We start from the raw sequence: 19,765 nt of genomic DNA, 5'->3' as shown, positions 1-19,765 counted from the left end.
GTCAGTGTCCCCCAATGGTCTTTTTGTAGCAGAGAAATATAAAAAAAAATAAGTTAAAAAAAAATTATAAATAGTAAAATACATAAAAGAAAAAACCTCCCATACCAACCAAAACCATTACAAGTATCACCCCATTCATGGGAAACTTTACATATTGTATAATAAAATGATCCAACACATATATTTGCATATTTAAATAATGAGCTATAGTTTGAATTAAAATGACTTTTAAAAAAAAAAAATTGTACAGTTTCCCCCTAATAAAACTAAAATAATATATAAAAAAGCCCTGTGTAAGGCTGCATTCACACGTCCGTGGTGTGTTGCGGACCCGCAATTTGCGGGTCCGCAACACACCAGCCTGGCACCCCCATAGAAATGCCTATTCTTGTCCGCAAGCTGCGGACAAGAATAGGACATGCTCTATCTTTTTGCGGAGCTGCGGACCCAAAATCGGGGCCGCGCTCCGCAATTGCGGCTGCAGACAGCACACTGTGTGCTGTCCGCATCCATTCCGTCCCCATAGAGAATGAATGGGTCCGCACAATTGCGGAACGGATGTGGACCCATTTTGCGGACGTGTGAATGGAGCCTTATGTAGTAAAAAGCTGTAAAAGGTATAAAAGTTATTTTGGTAGTCAAAAAAAATTTAAAAAGTTACAAGTGTTTGAACCATGTGCGCTAAAATCACCAAAAAGTGACTGTTCATTAAGGCCATTAAAGGGTTAACCAATAAGTGCTTTCCCGGCTAGTAAGCCATCATACACACGACCGTACCTTTTCTTTTGGTCCGCGGGACACCAGCCACGTGTGTTCTGCATTTTGCGGAACAAAGTAACGGATGCGGACAGTACATGGAGTGAATGGTTCCACATCCAAGCCACAAAAAAAATAAGTGTCTCAGATGCGGACTAAAACAATGGCCGTGTGCGTGAGCCCTCAGGGAAAGTGCTTACTGGTTATTGTAGGGCACCTACAGTATATCTGGTGGTGCAGGAGGCGGTAATAACGAGTGAGCGCCGTCCTCTGCAGTGAAGTAAAGCGCTCATTAGTGAATAGGAGGCAGGAAGGAAATGTCGACACTTAAGGAATTTCCTAGTTAAAATGATTTTTGACAAGTTCCTGCAGCCCAGTCCCTGAAACAGAAGATTCCTACTTTCCTGCTCCGTGCTGCTCCCGCTGTCTCCATCCTCCGGTCCCGGAGCACCTCTCCAGCAAATGACTGACTTTAGCGGTGAAGCGCTGCTTGTGGCCACATCACCAGTGAGGCCAGTCATTGGCTGGAGAGGTACAAGTGACTATGCCCATAGCCAGTCGGATGTCAACAGCGCCGGGACCGGAAGATGGAGACAGCGGGAGCGGCAGAGTATGAACCTTCTGTTTCAGGCCCACGCTGCAGGAACGTGTTAAAAATATTTTTTTACCAGGAAATCTCTAAGCCCCTGTTACACGGCACGATATTCAGGACAATTACTGGGAACAAGTCTTCATAGGAGCGATCATTCCTGATATAATCGTGCCGCTGATCAGCCGATAAACAAGGAATCACTTATTTGTCGGCTGATTTGCATTTTTCATCAGGATGAAAGATGTACAATTATCGTCAGCACATCTCACCGTGTAATCAGAAATGGGCTACTGATAATCGATAGAGGTGAATGAGGGAGGAATGACTGTGGTAGTGATCATTCCTCCCCAGTCACTTTGCATTAGCTTGTGTAATAGGCTGATGCAAACAAGCGCTGATTAACTTTTTTTGTGGCCCCTTGAAATAGTGCGATGTGACAATGCGGCCCCCAGACCAAAAAAGGTTGTGCACCCCTGTTATAGACTCTCTTTTCTGGCCTATAGATGGTGGTAATGAGTGGTATAGGTCTTGACTACAATGTTTGCAAGCATAGAACTTCAACATGAGGAATTATTACTTAAAGGGGTTATTTAACCCCTAAAATGCCTCCCCATACGTTCGGGCCCCTCACAGAGGTTGTACTTACCTGGATCCCCGACACCCGTGTCGCTTCTGAAAACATCCGGCCTCGGGGGCAATCAATAGCAGGCCATCATTTTTTTTTCTAAAAGTTATGATTCAACCGAATCTTAATGTTCTGTGATTGGATTTGGGAGAATCAAGAAGAGAGAGACCTTTCCTGGCTATTGAGTCAGTTTAGATTTGGGCTGAATTTATTCAGACCTGAATCAAATCGGCTAACCAGTTCAGCTGAATAGGACCAGATCACCTCTAATAAATATATCAGAAAGTGTAAAACCTTTCCTCATTCTGTACAATGAATGGACTTTATTAAATTAATACAAATATATGCTTTTTTTTCCTATAGTTTCAGTACAGTTTGCATTTCAATATTTCTGGGGCAAAACATGGTGTGACCTTGACCCAAGGAAGCAGCTGGTAGCCAGGGGCGTGGCTATAGTGGAAGCGGCTGCTATGGGGCCTGAACTCAGAAAGGGCCCGCCCAGGAGGAGGACCAAAATATTTTATTGTCAGGGCCCCCTAAACAGTATTACACAATGAAATTGTATACAGCAGGGGTGCACAACCTGTTTTGGTCTGAGGGCCGCATTGTCAAATTGCTCTATTTCAAGGGGCTGCAAATAACCAGCGCTTTTTTGCATCAGCCTATTACACAAGCCGATGCAAAGTGAATGGGGAGGAATGATCACTACCATGGTCATTCTGCCTTCATTTAATTATATTGATTATAGGTAGCCCATTCCTGATTACACAGGGAGATGTGCTGATGATAATTGTACATTTTTAATCCTGATAAAATATGCAAATCAGCCAACAAGTGATTCCTTATTTATCGGCTGCCCAGCGGCACAATTATACAGGTCAGATATCAGGAATGAGAGTTCCTATGAACACTTGTTCCCAGTAATTGTCCCGAATACCGTGCAGTAAGTTAGAGGCTTAAAGGGATTTTCCGGCAAAAATGATTTTTTAACAAGTTCCTGCAGCATAGTCCCTGAAACTGAAGTGTTAGGCCGAGTTCACATGAACGTGTGTGACCCGTGCCTGTGCTGCGGCCCGCAAATAGAGGGGCCGCAATGCACGATCGCCAGCCGTAGGTCAGCCGCATCGGATCGCGGACCCATTCACTTTAATGGGTCCACGATCCGGCCGTTCCGCAAAAAGATAGGACATGTTCTATCTTTTAGTGGAACGGAAGTACGGGACGTAACCCCACGGAGGCACTCCGTAGTGCTTCCGAGGGGTCCCGTCCCGTGCGGCCGTTCCGCGATTCCGGATTTGCGGACCCATTGAAGTGAATGGGTCCGCATCCGTGATGCGGAATTCACACGGAACTGTGGCCGTGTATTGCGGCCCGCGATTTGCGGGCCGCAATACGGCCACAGATCACACACGTTCGTGTGAACTTAGCCTTATACTTATCTGCTCCCCGCCACTCCAGTTCTCCGCACTACCCCCGCTGCCTCCATCTTCCAGTCCCAGCGCTGAGGATGGCACTCACTGGTTATTTCCTCCTCCAGCCAATCCAGTTACAGGCACCATGCAATAACCAATAACCAGTAAGCACTTTCCCTTACTGACCAGGCCAGAAAAAGCCTCAATGACCAGACATTTTTTTGTGATTCAACGCACGTGGTGGTTCAAACGGCTGTAACTATTTTATTGGTTGGACTACCAAAATAAATTTTGCAACAATGTTTTTACGTGACACATAGGGATATGATTTAGTTTTTAGTTTTTTTCAAACTACAGCTCCTTATTCTTTAAATATGCCAACTGACACCAAAATAAATGATTATAATTAGTTCCCTATTTTGTGTCTGTCACTTTGTTATATAATTTGTATAGTTTCATGTGAATGGGGCCATAATGGTGACGGTCTTGGTTGGTGTGGGTATTTTCTCTTTTAGGTATTATTATTTTTTATCTTTAAAAGACATTTTGGGGGACACTGAAACATTTTTTAAATTTTGCACTTTTTCCTTTTTATTTTTGTTTTATTTGTATTTTATTAATATATATATTTATTTTTATATTTGGTTTATTACAAATTTTTTGCCACATAATATGCCCCCCCAAGAGGTCATAAAAAGACTGTTAGGGTACAATAAACACTTTAATTTTGCACTTTTTCCTTTTTCTTTTATTTGTATGGTATTATTTTTTATTTTTTTTAATAATTTTCTATTTCTGCCACAAAATGTGTCCCCCAAGAGGTCATAAAAAGACCATTGGGGGACAGTGAACACATATTTTTTTCTTTTATTTGGATTTAACTATATTTTTTATTTTATTGTTTTCAATATTTTAAATAACTTTTTAACTTATTTTTTCCACACAATATGATTTCAAGAAGTCACTGAAAGACCTTTGGGAGACAATGAGAGACTTTTTTTATTTATTTTTTTTGCACTATTTCCACTGCAACTGGGGTATCCAAAGGAACCCCCAGTTACAGGGGAAACCAGCCTAATATGGGGGCTTTGTACAAGGCAGAGCTGATCAGGGTCTACTGACCTTACAGCTCTGCGCTTCTCTGCCCCCAAGACGCCCGGCATTCATGTGATCGCAGGGTCCAAACTGCATAGTGCTCAACGAGGAGAGGGCAGATAAACCGCTTCTGCCTTCTCCTTGGGTCTACCGCTGTCACTGACCACCAGGGACCCGTCCCGCTCCTGTTAGAGTGCAGGAGCTGTAATGCTGCGTCATGCGGCGCTCCAGTCAGAAACACAGCTGTATTTCTGCCCACCAGGATGGGGGTCTCAAACCTTGGCTCTGAGGGCCATGGGTTGTGCACCCCTGATATACAGTGACGATATATACAGTGACATGACATACAGTATATACGTGTACGGCCTGCTTTGAGAGAGCGATCTTGACTAGCTACAGGATGGGGGTTAAACAGGAGGAGGGGTTTATGAAGAAGTTGGTGGTGGTGGGGGGAGTGCCCCATTTAAAAATTTGTTGTAGGGTGCAGTTAGTTCAAATTGCTCCACTGCTGGTAGCTATAGCACTCAGACTGCGTATGTCAAAATGTATTTCTGAGACTTTCAGATACCTGCTGCATAAGATGTGCATCCAAAATGTAGCAGTCCTTAAATATTGTACTTTTAATAGGTGTTCCCCCTTAATGATTTCCCCCTTCTGTTTCCAAGGACCCATAATGAACAAAAACCTCTAAAACGGAAAACCCAATTAGCACAGCAAGGTCAACAGAGGTCCATCTCAAGCTTCCAACACCTTGCTGGATTTCACCATTTCTGCCCCTCCACATAATTACCCTTCAGTATTTCAGCACCATTACTCTCACAGTAGAACCTGGAAATGTAAGAATGTCAAAGGCTATAATGGTGAAATGACACAAGATTATGATCCGACGTGGCCTGCTCCATGACCTCAGTCTCATTAGAGACCACACCGATTTATCAGGCCCGGCTTCTATGGACGGCTCTATCATACGGGGGATTGAACGTTGGACAGCCAATTATTAAAAAAAACAGCTTTTATCAAATGCCCATGACAAATATCCATGGGAGCTGACAGTTTCTGTAAAAGGCATGATAACCACTCGCGGCCAAAAAGAACAGCATATACAGCGTAGGCTGCCTCATTCATTATACAAAGCCTTTAAGTTCCCTCCAGTTTTTTCGACAACCAAAGTCTTTTCTTTGGCCAGTGTCAGCGAGCGTGATGCGGTGGGCCCATCACCAAATGCCAGTCATGGACCAGCAGGGGACCATATTAACTGAGCCTGTGAGACTTCAGGCAACATGCATAGCGTGGAGCAGTGAAAGCCAGTAATTGCATTTATGAGTAGCAATGCTTTTTTGTCAAATTGTAGACGTTTTGACCTGTGCGCTAACATTGCGTGGTGTTTGCATCGAAGGAGTGAAAACTGATTCATGAATGAAGCACAACAGCTGCAATGCAAAGTGCATGTCAGTCTTAGGAATTAAAAAGTAGGAAAAATCAATCTAGCTCATATTTCATGCAGCATGCCGCGCGCCGTCCTGTTAAGCTGAGCGTTGATGCATTTACGTTTTTTTTTTTTTTTCTATCTTAAAAAAAAAATAATAATCATACATCATTCCTGGAGAAAATCTGTCTATATTATATAATTCTAATTTATTTAATCCTTTGATGAGCTTTGCATGTCCCATAGCAGAGGACCTGTTACCTATCGGTAGTTGTGACTATACAATATTTAGTGTGTGAAGCAATATGACTTTCTCAACATGCCTATTGTCTGGTGCAGGGATGGCCAACCTGTGGCTCTCCAGCTGTTGTAAAACTACAACTCCCAACATGCCCTGCTGTAGGCCGAAAGCTGTAGGCAGTCTGGGCATGCTGAGAGTTTTAGTTTTGCAACAGCTGTAGAGCCACCGGTTGTCATCCCTGGTCCAGTGCATATATCAGTCATGTTCCCGAGGGTTCAGTGTTCAAGTCACTTTTGTGCCAGTGTGTAATGTGATACCCAATGAATGATGGGTATAGTCTATGCTGCTTGAAGATATAGCAGAATGCAAATTATTATAGACCACTGCTACAGATGTCCACCTTCCTTTTCTGAAAATTTCATTAACCCCCTTCTGAACCGGCCATTTTCCATTTTTTTATTTTCACTTTTTACTCCCAGCCTTTCCAGAACCATAACTTTTTTATTTTTATATTCACATAGTCATGTGAGGGCTTGTTTTTTGTCGGGCAGGATGTATTTTTTAGTGGCACCATTTACTGTTGCATACAATGTAGTGGGAAAAATTCTAATGGGGCGGAATTATAAAAAAACAAAAAAAAAAAAAAACTATTCCACCACAGTTTTATGGATTTTGTTTTTACAGTGTTTCCTATGTTCTTAAACTGTCCGATGACCTTTATTCCAGGTCAGTACGATTACAACAATACCACATTTATATAGTTTTTCTTGCATTTTAAAACTGAATAAAAACTTTAGATTTTTTTTCTTCTTTGCGTCATTTCTTTTTTCTTTTTATGTTTACGCATTTATGTCTATACGGAGCTGTGCGTGGGCTCATTTTTGGAGGATAGTCTGTAGTATTTATCGATACCATTTGGAGTGTGGATGACTTTTTGATCACTTTGCATTCAATTATTTACAAAAAAGTGGAGTCTATGAGCATTTCACTATGGGGGAGATTTATCAAATTGGTGTCAAAGAAAACTGCATTTGTTGCCCCTAGCAACCAATCAGATTTCACCTTTCATTTTCCAGTTTTCCTTTACACCAGTTTGATAAATTTACCCCTATGTTCCTATGGAGTCTTGTTATGGGCAGGGTCTCCATAGGAACCCATCTGTGGCATCATTCAGGAGGACCGAGGCTGCCGAACACAATATTTGACCCCCCCCGATCCCTGCTAGGGGGAGCCGTTGCACGTGCTTTCTCGGGTTTTTGAACTCCCAGATGCGGTTGTTACATTTGACTGTGGCATCTGAGGGTTTAAATGTGTGCAATCAATGTTTTTGTTTTAAGCAGCATATTTAAATTCCCGACTTCTGCTGAAAATTTACGTTAGGTGGCCAGGAAGGGGTTAAAAGGGTTATCCAAGTGTTTAATATTGATAACCTATCTTCAGGATCTGATATGCGGGGGTCCAACTCTTTGCACCCCCACTGGTCAGCTGTTGGAAGAGACCACTGTGAGTGCTGCTGCCTTTTTTTTTTGGTCCCATTGAAGTGCATGGCGCTGAGCTGCAATACCAATCACAGCCACTATAAAGCGCTGTGCTTGGTGAGCTGCAAGGAGGCCTCTTCAAACAGTTGATCGGCAGGAGTACCGGGAGTCAGAACTCCACCAATCAGATACTGATGACCTATCCTGAGGGTAGTTAATTAGTATTAACTACTCAGAAAAACTGTGCAAACACTGCATGATACAAAGGTAGTACCCTACAGACATGCTAATCTTCAACAGGCGTCAGTAAAAGCAGCCAATATCATGTACACCCTGGGCCTCATTTATCAAATCTTATCAAAGACTAAAACTGTCTTAGTTGCCCAAAGCAACCAATCAGAGCTCAGCTTTCATTTTTTTAGAGCCCTTTAGTAAATTAAAGATGAGCTCTGATTGGTTTCTATGGGCAGCCAAGACAGTTTTTATAAATGAGGCCCCATACGTTTCAAAATGTGTGCATCACCCAAGGCTCTCCCACTTCCAGTATTACAAGTTCAAAAAATGCACAACATACACAGCTTTGTCTCCATGGCAAAATTTTTATCTTCAAATTGGAATCCATAGTGTAGCAGTATAACATAGATGAGTAGTAGCAGTCCTTTACTCCATGATGAGCATAGGAAAAGAATTTACAAATACCTTAAGACCCTGTTAAGGAGCCTTGGTGCTGTGTCCCACCAATAATGGGTCTTAAATAGGGTTGCCACCTTTCCTAACAAAATATACCGGCCAATTTAAGCCACACCCCAAAGGGCTGTCATCAGGGCCGTCTTTAATATTGATTGGACCCTGGGCAAAAATTTACTTGGGCCCCCTGGATCCCGCCTTCCCACACCTTAGGCAATCACGGCCTCCACCACAACACACACAAAAAAATCCACACATCTGGTAGAGTCCAGTGAATGACTGTAAATACTTCCAGTTCTGAAGACTCCAGCGGCTCAGGATCAGTGCTCTGGGCAGCTGGGCTCAGGCTGGAAGTGGGCACCGCTCTGCAGGAAGGAGACCAGGGCTCGGCTCACCCTAGTGTTACAGTGCACCCCAGCACCCCACAGTATGCAGTATAGCACCCTATAGTATACAGCACCACACAATATGCAGTTTAGCACCCCACACTATACAGTACCCCACAGTATATAGTAGAGCAGTATAGCACCCCACACTATACAGTACCCCACAGTATATAGTAGAGCAGTATAGCAGCCCACAGTATACAGCACCTCACAGTATACAACACCTCACTGTATACAGCACCCCAAACTATACACGATACAGCCCCCCACACTATACAGTACAGCAGTATAGCACTCCACACTATACCGCACCCATAGTATACAGTATACAGACCCCCACAGTATACAGTACAGCAGTATAGCCCTACACAGGCCCCCCCACACTATACAGCCCCCCCCCCCCACACTATACAGGCCACCCCACACTATACAGGCCCCCCCACACTATACAGGCCCCCCCCACACTATACAGGCCCCCCCCACAGTATACAGGCCCCCACATAGTATACAGCCCACCACACAGTATACAGCCCCCCCCCCACACAGTATACAGGCCCCCACACAGTATACAGCCCACCACACAGTATACAGCCCACCACACAATATAGGCCCCCACACAGTATACAGCCCAGCACACAGTATACAGCCCACCACACAATACAGGCCCCCACACAGTATACAGCCCAGCACACAGTATACAGCCCACCACACAGTATACAGCCCCCCCCCCCACAGTATACAGCCCCCACACAGTATACAGCCCACCACTATACAGTAGTTTACAGTATATTAACATAACAGCCCCTGTCACCTTTTTCTGATGTAATGTTCACACAAAAAAGCTCCACAGAACACTCCTGGTAGGACCTGTGATGACCTCATAGCCATGTGACCAGTAATTGCTAGGTTACTGGTCACATGGTGATGATGTCATTAAGGTCCTGATCACAACTTTAACACAGTACGATCATGATGCCTGGACTCAGTGCAGGCAGGCATGGCAGCACTCCTGTGTAGCTGACAGCTTGACACCCGGGGCAGTAGCTAGCAGGGCTCAAGAGGCAGCTGCCTTGGGCCCCCCAGGAGCAACTGGGCCCGGGGTAGCTGCCCCTTTTGCCCCTTGGTAAAGACGGCCCTGGCTGTCATACTGTGGCTCCCAATAAAAGTAATGCCACCATTAGCGCCCCCCAGAATTAATACTTCCCTCATTAGTGCCCCCCAGTAATATTAATGCCCCCAGTAATAGTAATGCCCCCATTAGTGCCCCCCAGTAATAGTAATGTCCCCATTAGTGCACCCCAGAATTAATGCCCCCCATTAGTGCCACCCAGTAAGAGTAATGGCCTCATTGGTGCCCGCCAGAATAAAAATTTTTCCCCATTAGTGCCCCCCAGTAAGAATAATGCCCCATTAGTTCCCCCCAAGTAAGAACAGCCATGAGTTAATGGAGGCCTTCTCACCCCAAGACCATTCAAATGATCTAAAAGACTTGGATCTTAGCACAGACTCCCTTCCCATGCAGCGGAGCCTTGTTTTTTTCTGGGATTTAAAGTCAGATACATTCACTTTCCAAATCAGCAAGGAAGAAAAGCCCTTCACGCATAGAGGAGTCCTGTCCACCATAAACAGCTTATATGATCCTCTGGGATTCGTAGCGCCTGTTACCATCCAAGGTAAAATTATGCTAAGAGACTTTGCCACAGAGACGTCTGATTGGGATGATCCGCTTTCCATTGAGAAAAAAGACCTGTGGACAGGTTGGAGGAAGTCTCTCGAAGCTTTGACCACTTGACCTCGTTGGAGCCCATTGACTATAATAGGACTCAGTGGCGATCTGGCTTGTTTCTGGCATTAGTGCTAGGTTTTGCCCAGACAAAAACTTCTGCTTGCACAGGATTTATCCAGCCAAATCCATGCATTAATGCTGGAAACAGCCCAGATCCACTCAGAGTCCCATTACAGACAAAGGGGCCTGGCAGTGCACCGGCCGTTTCTGGCTATGCCAGATACTAGAGATAAGCTAAGTTCTCAAAAATTCGATTCAGATGTTTCTCCGAATTTCACAAAGAAGCGTATTTGAAGTGACGGGGAACGGCAATGGTGTCGCCTCCCGTCATTGAACCCCGCGTTTACTGCTGATCGCAGCATCTGAGATGACCATTGAGGGCTGTCAGGGGTTAAAATACTCACCTTATCTATTTGATCGTGAAGAGCCCGCCATGGCCATCTTGATTTAAAATCCAGCGCAAAATCTTGCGCTCTGCGTGATGACATAATCACGCTGGTCAGCGTGGTGATGTCATGTGTCACCAAGCCCAAGATTTTGCGTGGGATCTACAATAAATATGGCTACGGCAGACTCTTCGTGAGCAAATGGATGAGGCAAGTATGATTTTTTTTTTTTACCGCCTATTCTCTACAAATACAGAAAAAATTGAATGTAATGTAATTTTCCATCATCTATGGAATATTCTTTATTTCCTACTGCTCAGATTTAGATGTTTAGCACAACATAGCCTCCAGAGACAGGTAACCAGATGCCATCTAAAGTTGGCCAACATTATTTGGACAACAGCTGTCTACCTTGTACTTTTCATATATTTCAATGAGGAGAACAAGGTTGATATCCAATATACCCCACCTATAATCAGTCTAGCTCTCAGGAGCCTCTCATACATAGTATCTACCAACATAAATTAGCTTCTATATACTATATATATATATATCTCATAATTGTGTTTTTTTTTATTCAAATGGGATTTGTGTGTACTGTAAAGGTGTATTACACTAAACAGCAGAAGGTGAAGTGACTACTACATGGAAGTGATCAACGCGATTTGTGCTACCATCTGGTCGGCAGAAAAAAAGACAATGTCTCTTCTGCTGAACAAAATAAATGCATAAATTATATGAAGACTAGTAAACAAGCACAGCTCTCTCTACTACTGTATGTATACTATCCTGGACTCTAAAAGCAATGCCATGCAGATATAAATGTATCCAAACTAGGTAATTCTCAGTGAGCTAGCTCATTCTCTAATACGTGGTACAAAACCTTCAGAACTGATGCATTCTTTTCAGAGAACTTCCTAGTTAGGGTGGATTAACATGACCGTAGTTCTGGGTCTGCAAAATTGCGGAACGGGTGCGGACCCTTTAATTTCAATGGGATCCCAAAAGATGCGGATGGCACACCGTGTGCTGTCCACATCCGTTGTTCCGTTCCGCAGCACTGCAAAAAATATGCAGCATGTCCTATTCTTGTCCGCAATCATGGACAAGAATAGGCATTGCAGACAGCCGGTATCCACAATTTGCGGACGGCAAAACACTTACGGTAATGTGAATGCAACCTTATTCAGTAAATTTAACAGTATAGCGCCACCTGCTGTTCGCTCTTTTGTTTATTTCTCTATACTTGTGGACACACATGCTCAGTTCCATCCTTCAACTGTCACCCGCCGTATCTAATGTTAGAAGCTGTGAGGCTACCTGCAGGTTTTTCCAAGCGGATTCTCATGCAGAAAAACTGTAGACTAATACAGTGCCAGCAAAATGTATGAAATTAGACGAATCTCATGTACACTTTGCTTTTTCGTTCAATGCAGTAATTGACCTGCCATGTGGATTTAGAAATCTGCAGCATGTCAATTATATTTGAGATTTCACCCTTTTTAACTGAATGACGACATCTGCAGCAAACCTGTATCAAATCTTCCCCCAAAACCACAAGTAACAATTTTTTGTGTGGAAATACCCAGACATCTGCACAGAAATTCATGTGGGTCTTCTGTAGTTTTACCTACATCCATGTCCAGGTATCCTTACAGGCAGAGAGGAGCAGCAGAAATGACTCGCCCCCTGAACTGTGATAGGGAGAGAACTGCAGCAGAAAGCACCCTCCCCCTGAGCTATAATAGGGAGTGAACTTCGGCAGAAAACACCCTTCCCCTGAGCTATGATAGGGAGTGAACTGCAGCAGAAAGCACCCTTCCCCTGAGCTATGATAGGGAGTGAAATTCAGCAGAAAACACCCTTCCCCTGAGCTATGATAGGGAGTGAAATTCAGCAGAAAACCCCCTTCCCCTGAGCTATGATAGGGAGTGAACTTCAGCAGAAAGCACCCTTCCCTGAACTATGATAGGGAGTGAACTGCGCAGAAAGCACCCTTTCCCTGAGCTATGATAGGGAGTGAACTGCAACAGAAAGCACCCTCCCCCTGAGCTATGATAGGGAGTGAACTTCAGCAGAAAACACCCTTCCCCTGAGCTCTGATAGGGAGTGAACTGCAGCAGAAAGCACCCTTCCCCTGAGCTATGATAGGGAGTGAAATTCAGCAGAAAACACCCTTCCCCTGAGCTATGATAGGGAGTGAACTTCAGCAGAAAACACCCTTCCCCTGAGCTATGATAGGGAGTGAACTGCAGCAGAAAGCACCCTTCCCCTGAGCTATGATAGGGAGTGAAATTCAGCAGAAAACACCCTTCCCCTGAGCTATGATAGGGAGTGAAATTCAGCAGAAAACACCCTTCCCCTGAGCTATGATAGGGAGTGAACTTCAGCAGAAAGCACCCTTCCCTGAACTATGATAGGGAGTGAACTGCGCAGAAAGCACCCTTTCCCTGAGCTATGATAGGGAGTGAACTGCAGCAGAAAGCACCCTCCCCCTGAGCTATGATAGGGAGTGAACTTCAGCAGAAAACACCCTTCCCCTGAGCTCTGATAGGGAGTGAACTGCAGCAGAAAGCACCCTTCCCCTGAGCTATGATAGGGAGTGAAATTCAGCAGAAAACACCCTTCCCCTGAGCTATGATAGGGAGTGAACTTCAGCAGAAAACACCCTTCCCCTGAGCTATGATAGGGAGTGAACTGCAGCAGAAAGCACCCTTCCCCTGAGCTATGATAGGGAGTGAACTTCAGCAGAAAGCACCCTTCCCTGAACTATGATAGGGAGTGAACTGCGCAGAAAGCACCCTTTCCCTGAGCTATGATAGGGAGTGAACTGCAGCAGAAAGCACCCTCCCCCTGAGCTATGATAGGGAGTGAACTTCAGCAGAAAACACCCTTCCCCTGAGCTCTGATAGGGAGTGAACTGCAGCAGAAAGCACCCTTCCCCTGAGCTATGATAGGGAGTGAAATTCAGCAGAAAACACCCTTCCCCTGAGCTATGATAGGGAGTGAACTTCAGCAGAAAACACCCTTCCCCTGAGCTATGATAGGGAGTGAACTGCAGCAGAAAGCACCCTTCCCCTGAGCTATCATAGGGAGTGAAATTCAGCAGAAAACACCCTTCCCCTGAGCTATGATAGGGAGTGAAATTCAGCAGAAAACACCCTTCCCCTGAGCTATGATAGGGAGTGAACTTCAGCAGAAAGCACCCTTCCCTGAACTATGATAGGGAGTGAACTGCGCAGAAAGCACCCTTTCCCTGAGCTATGATAGGGAGTGAACTGCAGCAGAAAGCACCCTCCCCCTGAGCTATGATAGGGAGTGAACTTCAGCAGAAAGCACCCTCCCCCTGAGCTATGATAGGGAGTGAACTTCAGCAGAAAGCACCCTCCCCCTGAGCTATGATAGGGAGTGAACTGCAGCAGAAAGCACCCTCCCTTGAACTGTGATAGGGAGAGAGCTACAGCAGAAAGCACCTTCCCCTGAGCTATGATAGGGAGTGAACTGCAGCAGAAAGGACACAGCCTCTAGGAAAGGACACAGCCTTGAGCTGCCAGCTTGAAATAAATCTAGCAGAACAATTGGAACAATGAATATGGAGATCTATAGATCCATGTGAGGTACAGGGCTAGTTCTAGCTTTGTTAGTAAGGTACTGTCATGCACTATATGATGTCTGATTTTAAAAAAATTCTTTAATCATGAGAAAAATCATGAGCTTTAGAACCCATACACCCGTTTTCTGACGCTTCTATGTTACCATGACTGAGTCTCCTGAACTGTGTCATAGTAAAATCAATCAGCATTAAAAGCTATCATTGTATACAGATACATGTTCTGAAAGTTTTAGGAAGGGTTAAAAAATGAAACGCATCATATTATCAGGGGATCATTTTAGCAAATTGATATTAAGTCTATGTAGAAGATCGCTTCTTCCGCCTACTGGTCGTTACTATTTTATGATATGATATTTACTGCCTTACAAGAGCTGGCTTATTATATATCGCTGATGTACAGTCCTTGAGGTTACTGGAGCCTGAAATCTAAAAGACGAGCAGTATGACAAGTGGCAGGAGTGGAGCGCGTCCATTACTCCATGCATCACAGTACAAGTCAATATTCAAAGCAGGCAGGTGGATACACAATCAGCTTTCACGCATAAAAAGGTCACAGAAAAATGACATGGTCCAGGTGACGGCAGGACTAAAACATAATGCAAAGTGAAGACTGGCGCCCTGACAAAAATGTTGTGTCAGAGCAAAGAATGGGATTTAGAAGGAGAAATTCAAATTGATTTATTTTATGCACTTATATGGCGCTACTATATTCCGCAGCGCTTTACAGACATTAGCCTCACACTGTCCCCAATGGGGCTCACAATCTAAGCTCCCTATCAGTAGGTCTTTGGAGTATGGGAAACCGGAGAACCCTGAGGAAACCCACGGAAACACAGGGAAAACATACAAGCTCCATGCAGATGTCATCCTTGGTCGGATTCAAACCTAGGACCCCACCAGTGCTGACCACTGAGCCACTGTGTAATGAAATATTTTTTAACAAAATATATATCAGAAAATTGTTCGTGATCCTAAGCATCAGATCATGGCATCTAATATATCAAGGAGGTTAGGAACACCCAAATACATCCTACAATGGTCTACAGGGTTAAACTCATCATAAACACAGCTGGTACATAGCTGTAATAAGACTACTAGCGTTGAGCGAATTGATCCGGGTGAAGTGGCATTCGATCCGAATTTCAGGGAAAATTTGATTTGCTGTAAAGCTGAATTTCCTTGCGCTTCGTGGTAGCGAATAATGTTGGGTGTGACTATTTGAATCGCGAATTTTAATCGCGAATATCGCCACTTCGAGAATTCACAAAGATTTAGAATATAGTGATATATATTCGTATTCTCGAATACCGTAGATTTTTTTTTTCATCAGTAACCTCCCTTCTTGCTTGTAGGCCAATGAGAAGGCTGCAATGTCTTTGTCTGAGCTTAGCAACATCCCTAGCAATCAATAGGAAAGTTTCCTACCCCTTACTTTATAAGATCCTTCCCAGCAGCCATTTTCTACAGTTCTTAGAGAGAGAGCAGTGACATTGCTGTGCTCTGGGCTTTCCACTCATTATATTGGATAGTTAGTGTTGAGGGAAGTGTTATATTTAAATATATAGGTATATATGCCCTGACATATATGCATATATATTGGCCCTTTTTATGGGCCCGTCCAGGAAGGATGTATGTGTATATATGGAGATGTATGTGTGCCCCCTTGGCAGCATTCATCTCATTCAACTGGCCCACGACGACCAATCCACTTTCCAGGAAACTGTTCATCTAGGAATGCTCAGACCTGACACCCATAATGTGGTGGTGCACCATCTTGCTGGAAAAACTCAGGGAATGTGCCAGCTAGATGAACAGTTTCCTGGAAAGTGGATTGGTCATCGTGGGCCAGTTGAATTGCCCCCAAGGTCTCCCGATCTGACCCCCTTAGACTTTTATCTTTGGGGTCATCTGAAGGCAATTGTCTATGCTGTGAAGATACGAGATGTGCAGCACCTGAAACTACGGATACTGGAATCCTGTGCTAGCATTTCTCCTGCGGTGTTGCTATCAGTGTGTGAAGAGTGGGAGAAGAGGGTTGCATTGACAAATCCAACACAATGGGCAGCACATTGAACACATTTTAAAAGTGGTCAGAAACTTGTAAATAACTCATGAAAGAATAAAGTTACATTAAAGCCAAGCACACCATTGTTTTTCTTGTAAAAATTCCCAAATAGTTTGATGTGTCACATGACCCTCTTCCTATTGAAAAAACAAAAGTTGGATTCAAAATGGCCGACTTCAAAATGGCCGCCATGGTCACCACCCAACTTGAAAAGTTTCCCCCCTCACATATACTAATGTGCCACAAACAGGAAGTTAATATCACCAACCATTCCCATTTTATTAAGGTGTATCCATATAAATGGCCCACCCTGTAGATTTGCAGGGGACATTTGCAGCAGGACAATACATCTCCCGGCAATATCCGCTGATTGCTAGCTGTCTCAAGAGCCAGACCTGGGACTTTTTTTTAACCGCCTCACGTCCGCCCATAGGATATAAACGTCCTATGGGTGGACGTCTATTTCTGACAGCACGTTTTAAAACGTCCTGTCAGAAATAGCAGCTGCACGCTAATCGTGCAGCTGCTGATCGGGTTGCCCGCTGTCAGTGACAGCAGGGCAACCCAGAGATAAGGCAGGGACAGTGCCCAGGTGTCCCTGCCTTCACGATCGCTGCAGACACAGCGCTCACCGAGCGCTGTGTCTGCAGAGCAGGAAGCGCTGTGCGCTTCCTGTTCCGGCCCGGCGGTCATGTGACCGCCGGGACCGGAGAGTGCAGGAGCTGTGTGAGGTCTCTCAGAGACCTCGATCAGCCCTGCTCTGAGGCTGTACAGCGCTGGATTGCTGCTGTACAGCCTCTCTAGGGGTGTATTTGTCCTGTAACTGGGGCTACTATGTCAGCCCCAGTTACAGGAGAAATCAACTGTGAAAAAAAAAAAAAAAAAAGTGAAGTAAATGTCCCCCAGAGGTCTTGTATGACCTTATGGGGGACGAAAAGTGTAAAATAAAATAAAAATAAAATAAAGTGTTGAAAAAATAAAATAAAAAAAAGGTTCACATGTAAAAAAAAAAAAAAATCCCAAGTAAGGAATAAAAAATAAAAATAAAAATAGAAAAAATAAAATAAAATAGACATATTTAGTATTGCCGCGTCCGTAAAAACCAGCTCTATAAAAATATCACATGACCTAACCCCTCGGGTGAACACCGTAAAAAATAAATAAAAAAAACTGTCAAAACAAGCAATTTTTGTCACCTTGCATCACAAAAGGTGCAACACCAAGTGATCAAAAACGCGTATGTCCCACAAAATGGTACCAATAAAACCGTCACCTCATCCCGCAAAAAATGAGCCCCTACATAAGAAAATCTCTCAAAAAATAAAAAAACTATAGCTCTTAGAACATGGAGACACTAAAACATCATTTTTTTGGTTTCAAAAATGCTATTATTGTGTTAAAGTGAAACAAATAAAAAAAAGTATACATATTAGGTATTGCCGCGTCCGTAAAAACCAGCTCTATAAAAATATCACATGACCTGACCCCTCGGGTGAACACCGTAAAAAATAAATAAAAAAAACTGTGTCAAAACAAGCAATTTTTGTCACCTTGCATCACAAAAGGTGCAACACCAAGTGATCAAAAACGCGTATGTCCCACAAAATAGTACCAATAAAACCGTCACCTCATCCCGCAAAAAATGAGCCCCTACATAAGAAAATCTCTCAAAAAATAAAAAAACTATAGCTCTCAGAACATGGACACATTAAAACATAATTTTTTGGTTTCAAAAATGCTATTATTGTGTAAAACTTTAATAAATGAGAAAAAGTATACATATTAGGTATCGCCACGTCCGTAACAATCTGCTCTATAAAAATGTCACTTGACTGAACCCCTCAGGTGAACGCTGTAAAAATAAATAAATAGAAACTGTGCTAAAACAACCAATTTTTTGGTCACCTTGCCCCATAAAGTGTTATAATGAATGATCAAAAAATCATATGTACCCAAAAATAGTACTAATAAAACTGGCACCTTATCCCCTAGTTTCCAAAATGGGGTCACTTCTTGGGAGTTTCTACTGTAAGGGTGCATCAGGGGGCTTCAAATGGGACATGGCATCTAAAAACCACGTGGAGTTCCTTTCCTTCTGCGCCCTGCCGTGTGCCCATACAGCAGTTTACGACCACATGTGGGGTGTTTCTGTAAACCGCAGAATCTGGGTAATAAATATTGAGTTTTGTTTGGCTGTTAACCATCGATGTGTTAAAGAAAAAAATTGATTAAAATGGAAAATCTGCCAAAAAAGTGAAATTTAAAAATTTGATCTCCATTTTCCTTTAATTCTTGTGGAACGCCTAAAGGGTTAACAAAGTTTGTAAAATCGGTTTTGAATACCTTGAGGGGTGTAGTTTCTACAATGGGGTCATTTATGGGGGTATCCACTATGTAGGCCCCACAAAGTGACTTCAGACCTGAACTGGTCCTTATAAAGTGGGTTTTGGCAATTTTCTTACAAATTTGAAGAATTGCTTCTAAACTTCTAAGCCTTCTAACGTCCTAAAAAAATAAAATGACATTTCCAAAATGATGCCAACATAAAGTAGACATATGGGAAATGTTAAATAATAACTATTTTATGAGGTATCACTTTCTGTTTTGAAAGCAGAGAAATTGAAATTTAGAAAATTGCAAATTTTTCAAATTTTGGGGTAAATTTGGGATTTTTTCATAAATAAAGGTGAAATATTTTGACTCAAATTTATGACTATCATGAAGTACAATGTGTCACGAGAAAACAATCTCTGAATGACTTGGATAAATAAAGGCGTTCCAAAGTTATTACCACATAAAGTGAGATATGTCAGTTTTGCAAAATTTGGCCTGGTCAGGAAGGGGGCAAAGGGCCCAGATGGGAAGTGGTTAAAGGAATTGTAATATAAGGGTGGGTTCACACTAGCGTTATGGAGTCCGTTATGGCTTTCCGTTATAACAGGGTTATAACGGAACATAAGAAATTTCATAGGATGGAATGCAAAACAGAAGCCTTTAAGAGGCATTCCGTTTTGCTCCGTCCTAATAGAAGTCTATGGGAAAACATAACGGATCTTTCTGGGTCCCGTTATGCAAGACGGAAAACAAAGTCCTGTCGACAGGACTTTGTTTTCCGTCTTGCATAACGGGAACCAGACAGATCAGTTTTGATTCCCATAGACTTCTATTAGGACGGAGAGCAAACAAAATGCCTTTTAAAGGCTTCCGTTTTGCATTC

General features: G+C 43.4%; 1 protein-coding gene across 3 annotated transcripts in view; it reads right to left on the bottom strand.

The window, feature by feature from the left end:
• DPP6 (dipeptidyl peptidase like 6) overlaps positions 1 to 19,765 on the bottom strand; it is a 1,686,142-nt gene that overhangs the window by 221,020 nt on the left and 1,445,357 nt on the right. The gene's annotated exons all lie outside the window — the stretch shown is intronic.

Source organism: Bufo bufo, chromosome 5, assembly GCF_905171765.1.
Source record: "Bufo bufo chromosome 5, aBufBuf1.1, whole genome shotgun sequence".
Lineage (NCBI taxonomy): Eukaryota > Metazoa > Chordata > Amphibia > Anura > Bufonidae > Bufo > Bufo bufo.
This window is presented reverse-complemented; position numbering and strand designations above follow the sequence as displayed.